An 18,982-nucleotide genomic window follows, 5' to 3' on the forward strand; every position below is an offset into this window, starting at 1 on the left:
TTTATTTGCCTTGGACACTTAGTCACAACAAAGCAAACACATTTGTATTGGAATCAAACATCCTTTTTATGCTTTTATTTTTTTTAAATGCAAACTCTGCAGGTTTCTTTGTATACTTACGTACGACCAAATTAAAAAAAACAGATTATTCTCTGCCTATGTAGTATGGCTCAGCAAGTAGTCGTGGGTCAGTTCTAGAACCTTTTCTCTAAGATCCCACTCTATGCTTATTGAGCCAATTTTCCAAGGTTTCCTTCTCAGTTCAAGTCCTGTAGTCCTAAGATCTTGGAAGGCATCTGGTGGTGGTGGTGTTTTAACAGCTCATTTGCTCAAAGTCAGATATTACTGAATACTTATTTTTCTTCCTCCAACCTCACCTGACCTGATCTTGTACAACCTGGCCCAACCCTTCCTAGGCAGCCAATGTTAAACCCTAGTATGCATCCTTCCACACCTTTCCTCATGATCATAGAAGTACACATCCACACTCACAAACACAAGAATCTAGGTTTGAAGGACTAAATTACACAACTCATTTTCACATTATAGTCTCTACATCTACCATTTCACACTCACACATGGAAATCTCACCAAGAAAGTGAATAAAGATCTATGTATTTTTTTATTTCTTCTTTGATTTCTTCAGTGGTCTCTTGGTTATTTAGTAGTGCACTGTTTAGCCTCCACGTATTTGTGTTTTTTACATTTTTTTTCCTGTAACTGATTTCCAATCTCATAGCATTGTGGTTAGAAAAGATGCTTGATATGATTTCAATTCTATTAAATTTTCTGAGGCTTGATTTGTAACCCAAGATGTGATCTATCTTAGAGAATGTTCCTGGGGCACTTGAGAAGAAAATGTATTCTGCCACTTTCGGGTGGAATGTTCTATAAGTATCAATTAAATCTATCTGGTCTATTGTATCATGTAAAGTCCCCTACTATTATTGTGTTACTGTTGATTTCTCCTTTCATGGTTGTTAGCATTTGACTTATGTATTGAGGTGCTCCTATGTTAGGTGCATAAACATTTATAATTGTTATATCTTCTTGGATTGATCCCTTGATCATCATGTAGTGTCCCTCCTTACCTCTTGTAACAGTCTTTATTTTAAAGTCTATTTTATCTGATATGAGTATTGCTTCTCCAGCTTTCTTTTGATTTCCATTTGCATGGAATATCTTTTTCTACCCCTTCACTTTCAGTCTGTATGTGTCCCTAGGTCTGAAGTGGGTCTCTTGTAGACAGCATATATATGGGTCTTGTTTTTGTATCCATTCAGCCAGTCTGTGTGTTTTGGTTGGGGCACTTAATCCATTTACATTCAAGGTTATGATCGATATGCATGTTCCTATTACCATTTTCTCAACTGTTTTGGGTTTGTTTTTGTGGGTCTTTTCCTTCTCTTGTGTTTCCTGCCTAGAGAAGTTTCTTTAGCATTTGTTGTAAAGCTGGTTTGGTGGTGCTGAATTCTCTTAGCTTTTGCTCGTCTGAAAAGCTTTTGATTTCTCCATGGAATCTGAATGAGATACTTGACGGGTAGAGTAATCTTGGTTGTTGGTTTTTCTCTTTCACCACTTTAAGTATATCCTGCCACTCCCTTCTGGCCTGCAGAGTTCCTGCTGAAAAATCAGCCGATAACCATATGGAGATTCCGTTGTATGTTATTTTTTGGTTTTGCCTTGCTGCTTTTAATATTTTTTCTTTGAATTTAATTTTTGTTAGTTTGATTAATATGTGTCTTGGTGTGTTTTTCCTAGGGTTTAGCCTGTATGGGACTCTCTGTGCTTCCTGGAATTGGGTGACTATTTCCTTTCCCATGTTAGGGAAGTTTTTGACTATAATCTCTTCAAATATTTTCTCAGACCGTTTCTTCTTCTCTTCTCCTTCTGGGGCCCCAATAATTCAAATGTTGGTGCATTTAGTGTTGTCCCAGGAGTCTCTGAGATTGTCTTCAATTTTTTTCATTCTTTTTTCTTTATTCAAAAACACAATGACCCAAAACCTATGGGTTGCAGCAAAAGCAGTGCTAAGAGGGAACTGTATAGTAATTCAATCTCACCTCAAGAAACAAGAAAAATCTCAAATAAACAATCTAACCCTACACTTAAAACAACTAGAGAAAGAAGAACAAAGGAAACCCAAAGTCAGTAGGAAGAAAGAAATCATAAAGATCAGAGCGGAAATAAATGAAATAGAAACGAAGAAAACAACAGCAAAGATCAATAAAACTAAAAGCTGGTTCTTCGAGAAGATAAACAAAATTGATAAACCATTAGCCAGACTCATCAAGAAAGAGGGAGAGGACACAAATCAATAAAATTAGAAATGAAAAAGGAGAAATCACAACTGACACCACAGAAATACAAAGGACTATAAGAGACTACTACAAATAACTATATGCCAATAAAATGGACAACCATGAAGAAATGGACAAATTCTTGGAAATGTACAATTTTCCAAGACTGAACCAGGAAGAATTAGAAAATATAAACAGACCTATCACAAGTAATGAAATTGAAACCGTAATTAAAAATCTTCCAACAAACAAAAGTCCAGAACCAGATGGCTTCACAGGTGAATTCTATCAAACATTTAGAGAAGAGCTAACACCTAGCCTTCTCAAACTCTTCCAAAATATAGCAGAGGGAGGAACACTCCCAAACTCATTCTATGAAGCCACCATCACCCTGATACCAAAATCAGAAAAAGGTATCACAAAAAAAGAAAATTATAGACCAATATCACTGATGAACATAGACGCAAAAATCTTGAACAAAATACTAGCAAACAGAATCCAACAACACATTAAAAGGATCATAAACCACGATCAAGTGGGATTTATCTCAGGGATGCAAGGATTCTTCAATATACGCAAATAAATCAATGTGATACACCACATTAACAAATTAAGGGGAAAAAATATATGATCATCTATAGATGCAGAAAAAGCTTTTGACAAAATTCAACGCCCATATATGATAAAAACTCACCAGAAAATAGGCATAGAGGGAACCTACCTCAACATAATAAAGGTCATATATGACAAACCCACAACAAACATCACACTCAATGGTGAAAAACTGAAAGCATTCCACTGAGATCAGGAACAAGACAAGGATGTCCACTCTCGCCACTCTTATTCAACATAGTTTTGGAAGTTCTAGCCACAGGAATCAGAGAAGAAAAAGAAATAAAAGGAATAAAAATTGGAAAAGAAGAAGTAAAACTATCACTGTTTGTGGATGACATGATACTATACATAGAAAATCCTAAAGATGCCACCCGAAAACTAACAGACTATTCAATGAATTTGGTAAGGCTGCAGGATACAAAATTAATGCACAGAAATCTCTGGCATTCCTATACACCAACAATGAAAAGATCAGAAAGAGAAATTAAGGAAACAATCCCATTCACCACTGCAACAAGAAGAATAAAATACCTAGGAATAAACCTACCTAAGGAGGTAAAAGACCTGTACTCAGAAAAGTATAAGACACTGAGGAAAGAAATCAAAGATGACACAAACAGATGGGGAGATATACCATGTTCTTGGATTGGAAGAATCAATATTGTGAAAATGACTATACTAGCCAAAGCAATCTACAGATTCAATGCAATACCTATCAAACTACCAGTGGCATTCTTCACAGAATCAGAACAAAAAATTTTACAATTCATATGGAAACACAAAAGATCCCGAATACCCAAAGCAATCTTGAAGAAGAAAAACGGAGCTGGAGGAATCAGGCTCCCTGACGTCAAACTATATCACAAAGCTACAGTAATCAAGACAGTATGGTACTGACACAAAAACAGAAATATAGATCAATGGTACAGGATAGAATGCCCAAAGATAAACCCACGCACATACTGTCACCTAATTTACAACAAAGGAGGCAAGAACATACAATGGAGAAAAGAGAGCCTCTTCAATAAGTGATGCTGGGAAAACTGGACAGCTACATGTAAAAGAATGAAACTAGAACACTACCTAACACCATCCACAAAAATAAACCCCAAATGGATTAAAGACTTAAACGTAAGACCAGACACTATAAAACTCTTAGAAGCAGACATAAGAAAAACACTCTTTGACATAAACCACAGCAAGATCTTTTTTGACCCACCTCCTAGAGTAATGGAAATAAAAACAAACAAAAAAAAAACAAATGGGACTTAATTAAACTCAAAAGCTTTTGCACAGCAAAGGAAACCATAAACAAGACTAAAAGACAACCCTCAGAATGGAAGAAAATATTTACAAATGAGACATTGGACAAAGAATTAATCTCCAAAATATACAAACAGCTCATGGAGCTCAATATCAAAAACACAAACAATCCAATTAAAAAACGGGCAGGGGCTTCCATGGTGGTGCAGTGGTTGAGAGTCTGCCTGCCGATGAAGGGGACATGGGTTTGTGCCCCGGTCTAGGAAGATCCCACATGCCACGGAGCAGCTAGGCCCGTGAGCCATGGCTGCTAAGCCTGCACGTCCGGAGCCTGTGTTCCACAACCAGAGAGGCCACAACATTGAGAGGCCCGTGTACCGCAAAAAAAAAAAAAAAAGGGCGGAAGACCTAAATAGACATTTCACCAAGGAAGACATACAGGTGGCCAAGAGGCACATGAAAAGATGCTCAGCATCACTAATTATTAGAGAAATGCAAATCAAAACTACAATGAGGTATCACCTCAAGCCAGTCAGAATGGCCATTATAAAAAAATCTAGAAACAATAAATGCTGGAAAGGGTGTGGTGAAAAGGGAACCCTCCTACACTGTTGGTGGGAATGTAAATTGATACAGCCACTATGGAGAACACTATGGAGGTTCCTTAAAAAACTAAAAATAGGGCTTCCCTGGTGGCGCAGTGGTTGAGAGTCCGCCTGCGATGCAGGGGACGCGGGTTCGTGCCCCGGTCTGGGAGGATCCCACATGCCGCGGAGCGGCTGGGTCCGTGAGCCATGGCCGCTGAGCCTGCGCGTCCGGAGCCTGTGCTCCGCAACGGGAGAGGCCACAACAGTGAGAGGCCCGCGTACTGCAAAAAAAAAAAAAAAAAAAAACTAAAAATAGAACTACCATATGACCCAGTAATCCCACTACTGGGCATATACCCTGAGAAAACCGTAATTCAAAAAGAGACATGTACCACAATGTTCATTGCAGCTCTATTTACAATAGCCAGGACATGGAAGCAACCTAAATATCCATCAACAGATGAATGGATAAAGAAGACGTGGCACATATATACAATGGAATATTACTCAGCCATAAAAAGAAATGAAATTGAGTTATTTGTAGTGAAGTGGATGGACCTAGAGTCTGTCATACAGAGTGAAGTCAGAAAGAGAAAAATACCATATGCTAATGCGTATATATGGAATCTAAAAAAAGAAAAAAGAAAAATGGTACTGATGAACCTAGTTGCAGGGCAGGAATAAAGACGTAGATATAGAGAATGGACTTGAGGAAACTAACACAGCATTGTGAAGCAATTATACTCCAATGAAGATCTATTAAAAAAAAAAGATCTAACTCATTCTTTTGGTCACACATATATATTTGATGCTTTAATGTTAAATTCAACCTCATCTAATATCACCACTCTCATTTTTGTTGGCCTTTGGTCTCTCTTGTCCATCCTCTATTTCCAAACTTTACCATTTCAAGTGTGTTTCATTAAATTGAATGTATCTGTTTTCTTTTTTTAAAAATCCAATCTCTCAGTGTTTATCTTTTAATAAGAGAATTTGCCAAGTCATATGGAATGTGACAATTTACATACTTTACTCCTTACATCTTTGTTTGCTCATTTATTTTTACTTTGTTTTTGCTTACTTATTCTTTCTTCATGCTTTTGCTGTTTTGCTGGTTATTCCCTCTTTCCCCTGTATTTAATTTGAAAATCTGTACTTTTCCAGGCTGCCAGTATTTACCTTTTTTCCAACACTCATAACCAAACTCTTATTTATCTCTTTTTATACGAACCAAAATAATAACTATTTCTCCCAAATGAGATGAGCTTTTTCTCCACTGTTTTCTTTCCCTTCCCCAACAAGACCACTATAAAGGCTTTTCTTTCTCCACTGCTTGGTGGTGAGTTCTGTAGAATGCTTCCCCATTCTTTATTCCACTCCACCAACACCTAAATTCCAAGTTTTTAGGCAAATATTTGGTAAACTGCAGCTTCCCTTTCCATATGTCCCTTCTGCTTTAACAATTTGTATTTACCACTTAAATTTTACATTTCTTGTTACATTATCACTATTCATTTACATACATTTAATAAAATTTACATTTATTTATGTCCACGTACACACATTTTAAAGTTTATTGCTTGCCATTCTTTCTTCTCTTTATATTCACCATGTTGAGAATTCCTCTGATTCAGGGTTTTTTACAAGTATCTTTCCCATTTGGGGTGTGTGCTTGACACGTTCTCTGAATCCTCACATATCCACAAATATTTCCTATGCCTTAGCGAATGAATTACATCAACATTCTCAGCCTGAAGCCCTTTCCTCCCAGTAGCCTATAGCAGTTAGTCCACCATCCTCTTGCTTCCAGAATTCCAGTATCATTTTTCTTCCATTGTAAATAGTCTATTTTTTTTTCAACCAGGAAACTTGCAAGATTTTCTCTTTGTATCTTCCACCTTATCAAACATTTTCTTGGACTATTCTTCACATTTTCTAGCCTTTTTCTATTGTCTTTTACATTTTCCTGAATTCTTCTAATGACTTAGTTAAAACCTTGCTAAACTAAAAAATTTTCAATTTTGAATTGTTTTACTTAACCCTACCCTCTTTCAGCTGTTACCACATTCTCTCTATTCTCTCCTCCCTATACTTCTTAAATGAGAGATATGCAATGAATTTTTGCACATTCATTCACTCTCCAGTATGTGTTTGGTGCATTCTGTGTGTCACGAGCATTTTTAGATGCTGGGAATATAATAATGCATTTTAAAAAGACAAAAATACTTGCCCTTATTGAACTTGTTTTCATTGTCTCATTTTTCATTCATTCTTCTACCCACAGAAATCTGCTTTCCCCCTTCTCCCCCATCCCCCTGTCCCCACTCTATCCAAGGCTGCTCTAGCAAAGATCAGGAATGAACTGTAATAGCCAGACCTATGTCTACCTCAGTAATCTGACATTTGACACTTTTCTCAATGTCTTCTTGATTGTGACAATGCGACTATATCTGTCAGGACGACTTTCATTGCAAATAAAGAAGAACTAAACTAAAATTGGCCTAAACAACAATTTACAAGGTAATATAACCCAAATTTTCAGTTACAGCAGGTTTTAGAGCTGATTTGATTAGGCAGTTCATCAAGAACCTGGTTTCTTTCCTTGTATTCTGCTTCTCTGGTGTCAGTTTCATCCTATGCTGTAATAGTTCCAGTCTTCATATTAATAGGCCACACCTCTCAGAAGGAGGAGCTTACCTTTCAGGAGATCTTTTCCCCCCAAAATCTCCAGCAAATTTCCCATCATGTCTAATTAAATTTAATTGGGTCTCTGCCCCTTCCTAAAGTAATTCTTCTTACCCTAGAAATGTTCCGATTGTCTTAGGCTTGGGGTATTTGAACCCATCATTGTGGCAGTGGTATAGGATTACTCTGAATAGCTGTATAAACCAGGCCTCAACCCTGGAGCTGGGTTTGACTCAGCTTTTGAGGACACATATATATCAGCAGCATAATGGAAAAATGTGTGGATACCCGAACAAAAATCTGGTACTGTTAGGAAGGGGAAAGAGGCGGTATTATTGCTCAGCTGACCACAGACAAAGGCCAATCAGCTTCCCCCTGGACTGTGAATTAAATTTTGTGGCTTTCTAGAATTTCACGTACAGCAATTTTGGGTATTTTCATCTGCTACTTCATGGCTTTAACTACCAACTCTATGATAGGCACTCTCAAATTTATGTCTGAAGTCTCAGCTTCTTTCCTGGCATCTAAATTTGTATTTCTAGCTACAGGATAACTATCTTGGTTCATTAGTATTTCAAACTTAACCTGTCCGATACCTGCATAGACATCACAGTAATCCAAAATAGAAATCTCACAATAATCTTTCACAATCATCACTTTTGCTTGTTAATACTTTCTCCAAAATTGGGGAGCTTCTTGCTATCTGCACCAAATATTTGGATCTTCTTTACCAACGTGCACCTTGCTTAGGTGAATACTAGTCACTTAACACGCATGAGAGATTTGTCAAGGAGAAATTTAACGTTTCAACTTTGCTCCTGACTACATCTTTTGTCGGAAAACTCTATTCACTTTTATAATATCAAGTCAACGTGGTAATCCAGCTTAGTAGCATGGAAAGGTTCATGTCGTTACCCTTTGTTCTTAGGCCTTCCTTGGAGTCTTGACCGGAACTAAGTAATTGAAAATACCTTACTTTTTCATGTCTTTGTAGCACTGTCTGTTCTGCCTGCCTGGAATTTTCTTTTCTCCTTGGGCTCCTGCATGAAATCTTCTCTGACTCACCCCCAAAGCTCTGACAGAGTTACTGACTCTGTCTTTCCAAATCTCTTACACAGACTTAATCCTCTAGTATATAAATTATCTACTATTGTCAAAACAATTATTCAGTTTTATGAGTATCTCCACAGCAGATAGCAATGTCCTTGCTAGGTATGTAAAGATGCAATAAATGTGTGTAAGAATGGAATGAGGGAAGAAGGAATGTGCTGTAGTAATAAACAATAATCTATACAGTGACCTTAGAATATTTTCTTCAATTTTTAGTAGATAGATTTTATATGAACAGAAGAGAATAATTTGAGGATGAAAACAAGGATCTGAATTTAAATTCTTCTATTAATTACAATATGTACTAGAGCCCCTGGCCCAGCAAATTCTCTTTTCTCTCCAGGTCCAACATCAATAATTTACAAATGTGGATAATTCTAATCAGTCAAAATTTTTTGGCTGGCTTTGGAACATTATGGGATATGCAGTTCAGTGAAAATGTTATGACTCAAATGAAGCATGTTACATTGGAAATGTGTATAAGGTTTCACATGCTGCAGTACAGACCTACACAGGCACTAAGAGAGAAGCAAAAATCACAACAGAATAGCAGATATCTTTCCTGCCCTATTTAACAAACACGACTTTTTCTCATTTCTTGGAGATGGAGCTCTTGTTTCACTTCTTTACTGCCGATCAATCAGCTGGAGAAGACATCTGCAATTGTAGTCCCTCCATAAAGACATAAGTCCTGGCAGCAACAGCCAACACTCATCTAAAAGCTCCATCCTAAATTACCTTTGTCAGACTGTACAGAAAGTAAAAGGCACACTTCAGTCTCATTTGATTAAATCAGAGAATGTACCAGCTAACCAAAGAATGGAAAGTCCTTTCCATTTACATGCTCCATTAACTGCACTTCACCGGGAAAATAAATCTCAGTGCAATTCTTTACTTCTGCTCCTCTAATTGCTACTTACAAATTCTTTTCTCGAAATCATGCTATCTCTCATAAATCAGGAAGCCAAAGCATTTGCAGCTGAGTCCCTGGCTCTAATTTAACATGATATGCCACTATTAATGCCAAAGGCAAATAATGTACTAAGTTACCATGGGAACCAGGGCATGAAAAGATGAAAGCCCTCCCAGACACAAGATGGGTGGGACTTCTGTGGAGACCTCTGCCCCACCAACACTAGGGGCCATGTCATTTTGGCAAAACTCCTCAGACCCAGCCCATTCCCACTCCCAGAGATGTGTGCATCTATCCTTCCTCCCTCGAAACTTAACATGTAATTGGTCCATACCTCCAAAGAAGAAAAATTACGGAACAATCACTCACATTACAAACAGATTCTTCATTGTACACTCACTTTCAGAAGCATAAGACTAAATATTAAAAGACCAACTTGCAAAAGAGATCAACTGAAAGGTATTACTACCATTAAAATAGTATATTTCATTTTACATAAGCACTCACTCATCTCAAAGTTCTGTAAATTGTATAGTATCCTTTTATCTTCCAATTCTTATGTATACATAGAAGATAGATACTTTCAAGGTTGAATAAGGACGGGACACTGTTAAAAAGCAATTAGAAATAAAAACCAAATATCTCTATAGCTATAAATCAATGGGAATAAATTATCCCATTTTCCAAAACATTAATTCACACAGTGCTTCAGTGATAAGACTTGTTTCTAGTGATGTAAAACTACTTCAGCACACGCATTCGTGTCTGTGCCCCCTACACACAAGAAAAGAGCTTCCATACAACATTTCTTTGTTAGCCTCCTCACTTGTATCTTATTTGCTCTGCTTTAGCCTCATGCAAACAGAAATTTTCAATTATAAGGAAAGAAATCATTGAATTTCCACCATAAGGAAAACATTTCTCTAGAGAAAGAGACAATGAAAATGCAAGGCATGGTACTAACATGATAATATATAATTTCACTGGAGAAAAGTCAACTCACTTGAATGATGGTATTGAATGATGTCATTCATTTATTTTCCTACAAAGTTTTCTCCATTTTATTCAGAAACTGATTTAAAGAACTGAGCTGAAGTAAGCAACCACATTCTCTTTTGTTCCAGTTCTATAAAACTTAAAGCTGAAATTGGTGCACAGATGCAATGCTGGTTACCAGAGTGGACAAATCTTTGCCACACATGTTCATTTCATTGGGATTCGGATTGTTGCTAACAGCCTTAGGTTCATTAAATTCAAAACGTATTTTATGGAATATTTTGGCCCTCCAAATTTTAAAGCCATGTGTGTTTTATGGAAAATTTTAATTCAGAAGAGTTTGATTCCATTTGAAATCATTAAGATTTAAGTGAACTTCTTGATGATGACCAGTAAGGTCAGATAAACCTACAGTATAATATTGAGTTTGATGATTGGCAGTTAATGAGAGGCCAGAGTTAGAATTAGTGTTCTGTTGCAGGAGTGGAAGCAGTTGTCGACATATATCAAGAAGCTAACCATGAAACTTTGGAGGGTCAGAGTGGATCAGAGGATACAGATGTATTGCAAAGAGTCTTCAAACAATTTGGCACACCTATCTTGCCTTTTTAGTAGGCTAAATACATAATGCCTCTCACATACATCTTTTCTAGTTGTGTGTGTATACACACCATTATATTAATAAAATACAAATGTATTGAATAGGGTAGTTTTTTCAAATTCTTTTAAGTAAGTCACTTTTTTACACAACTGTTCAAGCATTAGGTGATCCATGAAGAGAGCAGATGATATTACATTAGAATTAATACTACTACTAATAATAAAATTTATTGAACACTTTCCATGTGCCAAACACCTTGCTAAAGATCACCCCCAAATCATCCCATTTGATCCTTAAAACAACTCTATGAGGTAAACATATGCCATACCTCATACCTTTGCCAAGGTCACATATACACTTTCTATTTATCCTTTGTAAAGCCTTTCAGAAAAGAATGTAAGAGAGTAGGCTTTACTAAGAGACTTTTGTCTCAGTTTCATCACCTCAAAGAGTAGTCATCCTAGACAATACAGGAAGAAGGAAATGCTATCTATTTGTGCCAGGGTCAAGATCAGATAGTCTGGAAGTGTGTATACTTGACAGATAGCCATATAGTTTAGGTTCTGTACACTACACCAAGCTCAATCTAGCTAAACAAAAAAATACAAGAGATAAGACTCTTGTTTGCAGCAATGTTATATATTGTATTACCATTCAAAACTGCTCCTCTGTGGGAGGATTATATATCCCCATTCTGTTGACAATAGGTTTAGCCATGTGACTTGCTTTGCACAATGAAATGTGAACAGAATGTGACACATATCACTTCTTAGCAGAAGCTTTCAGATCCAGCACATGAATCATGTTTCTAGTTTTCCCTCTATTATGAGCCCAGCAATGCCCCGATAGGAACTTCTCCATCAGCCTAGGGTCAAGATTGAAGACAACAGATGGCAAAGCCCCAGCCAGCCCACGGTGAACATGTACATGTGAATGAGAAATCTACTTTTATGGTTTAAAGCCCCTACGTTTGGGAGGTCATTTGTTACTGCACATTAACTTTGTCTACCCCTACAGATACAAACAATGTAAGACAGTGATTAAGAGGATGAGATCAGCAAACTGCCTGGCTCAAGTCACAATCCCATCACTATTATTCATGCTATTGAAATTCAGTTCCAAAAATCTGACCTTTGAATAAGCCAAAGTGAATGTATAACAAATTAAATTTGGTCCCTTGAATACTCTCACTGACTAATATGGAAAAAACAAGTGGGATAATTTACAATTGGTTTACATTAAGCAAAACAGATTACAAAGCTCATACATCTTAAAGGTTTTTTAAAAGTTTCTCCAATATATAACCATGTTTTAAATTTCAAACAATAAGTGACTTTGGTGCCCAAATTCCTTCCAATAACACTTATCTAGTATTTGTTCAATATTTGAATTGTATATCTATCTTTCTCCCTTTCCATTATTGAAATAATATAACATTAAGACTTCTCTATATCTGATCTTCTTTATACTTTGGAGCCCCATACTCAAACTAATGGTATGTGGTTTTCTAATGTCATTTTGGCATAGTTGATAATTCATTCCCTATCACTGTTTATCATACTTATAAGTTTTGGCAAGGAAAAAATAGAGCATTTGTTAAGGTAATTACACCTTACATGCTTTCAAAATGGTTTGGAGTTGCTTACAGAAATATAGATACTGAAGCAGGGCCAAAAAGGCAAATGAGGGCAAAGGAGAATAAAGGCAGGCCTGTTAGATGGATTTGATACATAAAATGGAATCCAACAGGAGCTTACATGCTTATTAAAAAGCTTTGCAAATTCAACTTTGAGATTCCTAGTGCCCAAAGAGAGAAACATAATCACTTAGATACATAATGACCCCAAAATCTTAAAAAGTAGTGACTCAAGAGAAACACAACTTTTCATGTCATGGAAATCTGTCAGACATTTCCTCTGCAGGTCAACATTAAAAAGAAATTGTGAGAAAGCATCCTTAACAATGTCCTTATCAATCCTTACAAACAAACAGTGAAAATGTAAGAAATTTCCCACTCTGCATTCTATTAAGACTTGAATTTCATCCTTATGACTTAAGGAAATATCCAATCCAAGATGTTCTTCCAAGTTAAGTTATTTATTTACACTAAACATATGTAGCCATTTAGTCTATGTCAAGTTCTTTATGTATAATATTCTATGTGGCATTTTTGAACAAAGTTAAAGGCTGAAACACTGGTCATTGTTTTAGATACTCTGTGGGGTGTGCGCAACAATTTACTTAGACCAAAATGTTGGAAAAACATTCTGGTTTATCTGCAAAAGAATTTTGAGCAAACAAGATTAAATTCTTTTCAATTCAAGATCTTATTCTTTTATTCAATTCAATTCAAGCTCATATTCCTCTAGTCAATCCAACAGTCTCTACATCCCCTGCCATCAACTTTTTCTCCATTGTCATCTCCAATTCCACAGTTATTTTTTTATTTTGATTTTCTGAAACCATTCTTATTCTTTCTATAGCTACCATCACTGGCTGGGTACCCCACTTAAGGTGATGACCACATAAAACTATCCAATGACTATAACTCATTACAGATGTCCTCTATTTTTGTTCATATAGCAACTATACAATAATATTGCCATTGGCACTCCTTTAGAGCGTCTTGCTCTCTATGGAATTTTCTGACCTTGCTTATCTTGCTACATAGATGTCAATTATTTTCAGAGTAAAGTTATGCCTTGTGGAAGAACATCAACAAAGCAGTCTAGAAAAAGGGGGAAAGGACAATCAGCAAAATGAATGGATTTGAGTACCTCTTTGAAATCTCAGACTCAAATTTGGGAAAGGGGTTTTTAGAAGCCATCTAATGAACTGACATAAAAGATCTTCACTTAGATTTATAATTGGTTCTGCTCTTCATTTCTAAATATATAAGGATTTGTAAAATACTTCATTTTGGAAATATAATATTGAGACATGTGGTTCATATTCTTAATGGTTTGTTTGCCCCAGAGAAAGTTAGTTAATCTCCTGTACATCCATTTCCTCATCTTTAAAATATAGATTATAATAAGGCCTATCTCATGGGGTTGTTGTGAGGGTTACATGGGTTAAAATTCCTGGAACACTCAGAGCCATGCTTGGCACATTGAACACTACAAAGTGGCTGCCATGATTATTATTCTTTTAAAAATTAATTTTAAAATGTTTTCAAAATGTTACTGTTCCCTCTATTTTTCCTCATTAACTATTCAATAGCATAAAATGATAGAAATGGGCACCATGAAAATTGAAACATTTTAAATTTTTTAGATGAGTGCCAAATTCTACCTCATTAGGAAGAAATGAAGCTACAAGTTGTCCTTTCCTTGAACACACTGTTTTAATCAGCAGACACCATGACATTTCAATCAGTGATAATTCAAGAAAGATTTGTTTTTGCTAACATCTCTTCATGAATTAGTGCTTTTTGTTAAAGGCCTAAATAAAGCCAACTCCAGTTTTAGATTTGCTTTAATTCAAAGACCCTCACTCTCTATTCAGCTTGTCCCTAAAGGCCCTGTTCACCCATCCTTAGATTGGCAGCAGGTTACAATTAAGAGAGCACTGGTCTGGAAATCAAAAACTTATCCTCAACTGGCTGTGTCACTTGCTGGTTCTTTATATTTAAACAACACATTTTGCCTTATTTGAACTTAGTCTCCTACAGGAGCTGAATGGAGATGATCCCTTATAATTATAAAGTTCTATAATTCTCAGAAGCTTTTCATGTTATCTACATATGTTGGACAATGTGACATTAACTCCTCCAGAGTTATACATCTATACAGACTTGTACAGAAAATAAATTCTCCCCATCTAGATCATTCATATAGTACCCAGATTTTTGTGCTTCCTAGAAAGAACAGAAAATAGTTCATATTTAAAGCTATTTAATACTTAAATAATTAGAATATCCTTAACAGCATTGAAACTCTCACCTCTTTCTTTCCACAGAGATAACGCATAGATTTGACTGTTCTTTTTATGTTTGCAATGTTGTCCAGTTTCTGGCTGCTGCTTCTTGTTAGCTGGTCACAAATACAAGCAAGACAGTCATTGCCAACATTTGCTTCTCAAAATAGAACTTCCCAAATATAGCTTCTTCGCTCTCTTGTATACAAACATGTGGCTGTCTTCTGGAATTCTCACTTGTAAAACCAAATGCCAAGAAGCCATTGGCTTGAGTTTACTCCCAAGAGCCCTAGTATCTAAGAGGTACAACCAATCATTGTATTCGCAACTAGAACCATATACTGCACATTCTTGGACATACCACTGGTGTCACAAAAGGTAGGAGTCCTGTGGTCATCTCTCCTTTGCTGACTTGTCTGTTTTCTTTCCCCTCCCCCAGAAAGAAAACAGACAAGTCAGCAAAGGAGAGATGACCACAGGACTTCCAGGGGTAGGGACTGGGTGAGGCAGAAGACAAAGCAGAATCTCTGACGGATCTCATGAAATGTCCTGGAGCCAGGCCCACAGAGAAAGAGAGTCTAGGCTAAGAAAGTAGAGTTTGAGTAGCAGGCAGACAGAAGGACAGAGGGCTTAATCAACAGGCACCATTGAGAGGCAGAGACCCGAGGCAGCAATGTTGTAGGAACAGCACCAGGAGGGAAAGTAGAGTCTGAGATTCCTCGTCGGAACCATAACTGGGATTAGAGGTCGGAAGTATCAGGAATGTCCCAACCTCCCACCTACCTGCCCAACAGTAGAGGCAAAAGTAAACTCTCCTTGGAGGAAAGTTTCCTAAAATAGGCCCACGGGTCTTGCACAGATGGAAAGCATGCACGAACTTACAAATAGAGTTCACCAAACACACAGAAAAACAAGCCACAATGTGTGAGAATCAGCAGACAAGAAACAAAGGTTTAAATGGAAAGAACTGTAGATATTGTAACTGTTTGACATAACAGAAAATAGCTATGTAATTTATAAAATTTATAAAAGAAAAATGCAATTACAAAGATAAATATACAGTAAAATTATGAGAAATAAGCAGATAGAATTGAAGAGGTTATAATTTACAGGTATAAAAAATATAACTGAAATTATATATGTTAGATTAAAAAGCTCAATCAATGTCAATAAATAGATTAGGGAACGAATAGTAGGTTAAAGGAAACACAGAAGTCAGGGAATGGGGCTGCAGGTTCCACCCTCTAATTATACTTTGGTCTTTCTGGTGACTAGCACCCACCCTGAAGCTATCCAAGGGCCACTGGACATCTTATTAACATACAAAAGACACTCATTAATCTGGAGACTAAGGGCTTTAGGAATTCTATGCCAGGAGCCAGGGACAAAGACCAAATAATTTATTTTTTTATTTTGTAACGTTTTCTTTTAAGCTAATGTTGTCTTTTAGTGTATTTATATTTATGTGATTATGTTTCATACCTTGCAAGTAGGACCTTCAGTCTTTTGACACTTAACAACCAAGAGTATAATTTTTCCATGGCATTGACTGAATTAATAAAAATGAATCTTTTATTTGGTATTGATACACTTAATTTGTATATTGGGACCTACAAAATGGAGGCAGACCCAGTCACCAAGCCCACATCACAAATCTAAACTTAAGCCATCCTGCACTTATGGAAATGCCTCACTATCAAGGAAGGTGAACACCAGTCAGAATCTTCCAACTCAGCTTTAGCTAGCTTACCCCACCCCAGAAAATAGAACTACCTAGCCTTTAAGGAGATCACCCAAGCTCATTGCCAATCATGCCCTGTACCAGAATGCTGCCCCTAACAGTCTCTACAATTTACTCTTGCCCAAAATCCCTTGGGAGGAGTGCTCTACTGCTTATGAGGCACTGCACTCCCCCAATCCACGGATTATTTTCCTCCTAATAAAGGACATCAAACTCGTTACTAAATTGTTTCGGGTTTGTCATTTCACAGTATACTTAGCATAAACTGGGATAGAGTTTGTTTTTCCAGAAAGTTTTTTTTTAAGATATTTGCTCCTTATTTATATGATGAAAAGAAGGGAAGCGTTGTTCAAAGTACTCTTGAGAAGTTTCTCTACAAAGAGATAAATCCCTTTAATTCTCAATGTTTCTGATGTTTTCAATAATTTAGATAAAATATTTAAATATTTACTATTTTAAAGAATTTCCCTATACGTTTATAACCTACAGTAGGAGTTCTTAATGTTTTAACAAAAATTTTTAAAACATTCTAACTGCAATAATTGACATATAATATTGTATTCATTTTGGGTTTGCAACATAATGATTTGAGATATGTATATGTTGCAAAATGACTACCACCATGTTTAGTTAACATCCATCACCACAAATTTGTAGTCACAAATTTTGAATATGTGTGTGTGATGCAAATTTTTAATTAAGATGTACTCTTTCAGCAACTTTTGAATATACAATACAATATTGTTACCTATAGTCATCATGCTGTAAATTATATCCCTAGAACTGATAGCTTGAAGTTTACACCTACTGATGACATTCACCCATCTTACCCACCCCCTGAAAGTTATTTTTTAATGCAATTAAACTTGAGTGAAAGAGTCACAAAATCTCATAAGCGACCTGTGGTACGAAGAAAAATGGACTCCAAAATGTCTATCGCCTAATTCACAGAACTGGTGACTGTTACTTTACACAGCAAAAGGGGCTTTTCAGATATGATTAAAGTTAGGGACTTTGAGATGAGGACATTACTCTGGATTATCAAGGTGGGCTTAATCTAATCACATAACTATTAAAAGTAAAAAATCTTGGTGCTTCCCTGGTGGCGCAGTGGTTGAGAGTCCGCCTGCCGATACAGGGGACACGGGTTCGTGCCCCGGTCCGGGAAGATCCCACATGCCGCGGAACGGCTGGGCCTGTGAGCCATGGCCGCTGAGCCTGCACGTCCGGAGCCTGTGCTCCGCAACGGGAGAGGCCACAACAGTGAGAGGCCCGTGTACCACAAAAAAAAAAATAGTAAAAAATCTTTCCCAACTGTGGTCAGAGAGATGTGATGACAGATAAAGAAGCAGAAGAAAGAAGGCACAAAAAGACAGCCACCTGCCATTGCTAGCTTTGAAGACAAAAGGGCCTACATGTCAAGGAATGAGGCTGGCATCTAGAAACTCAGAATGACCACCAGCCAACATCCAACAAAGAAAGGGGGACCTCAGTCCTTCAACTGCCAGGAAATAAATTCTGAGTTGAATGAGCAAGGAAACAAGATTCTTGACTAGAGTCTCCATAAATGAGTACAGCCTTGTCAACACTTTGATTTTAGCCCAATGATACCTGGATCAGATTTGTAACCTTCAGAAATAAAAGATAATAAATTTGTGTGTTTAAACCACTAAGTTTGTGGTAGTTTGTAATGGCAGTAAGAGAAAACTAATACTTCCTGCACTGTTGGTGGGAATGTAAATTGATACAGCCACTATGGAGAACACTATGGAGGTTCCTTAAAAAATTAAGAACAGAACTACCATATGACCCAGCAATCCCACTACTGAGCATATACCCTGACAAAACCGTAATTCAAAAAGAGACGTGTACCACAATGTTCACTGCAGCATTATTTACAATAGCCAGGACGTGGAAGCAACCTAAATGTCCATCAACAGATGAATGGATAAAGAAGATGTGGCACATATATACAATAGAATATTACTCAGCCATAAAAAGGAACGAAATTGAGCTATTTGTAATGAGGTGGATGGACCTAGAGTCTGTCATATAGAGTGAAGTCAGAAAAAGAAAAACCAGTACTGTATGCTAACACATATTTATGGAATCTAAAAAAAATGGTACTGATGAACCTAGTGGCAGGGCTGGAATAAAGACGCAGACATAGAGAATGGACTTGAGGACATGGGGGGTGGGGGGAAGATCGGACAAAGTGAGAAAGTAGCGTTGACATATATACACTACCAAATG

At 36.9% G+C, this 18,982-nt stretch overlaps 1 long non-coding RNA gene across 5 annotated transcripts in view; it reads right to left on the bottom strand.

Moving 5' to 3' along the window:
• Positions 1-15,121, bottom strand: part of LOC137210516 (uncharacterized) — a 122,360-nt gene extending 107,239 nt beyond the window's left edge. For all 5 annotated transcript variants that reach the window (XR_010936595.1, XR_010936594.1, XR_010936591.1 and 2 more), the window contains exon 1: positions 15,015-15,121. This is a non-coding gene — a long non-coding RNA (uncharacterized lncRNA). The remainder of the gene's footprint in view (positions 1-15,014) is intronic.
• Positions 15,122-18,982: the final 3,861 nt, after the last annotated feature.

Source organism: Pseudorca crassidens, chromosome 17 (genome assembly GCF_039906515.1).
Source record: "Pseudorca crassidens isolate mPseCra1 chromosome 17, mPseCra1.hap1, whole genome shotgun sequence".
Lineage (NCBI taxonomy): Eukaryota > Metazoa > Chordata > Mammalia > Artiodactyla > Delphinidae > Pseudorca > Pseudorca crassidens.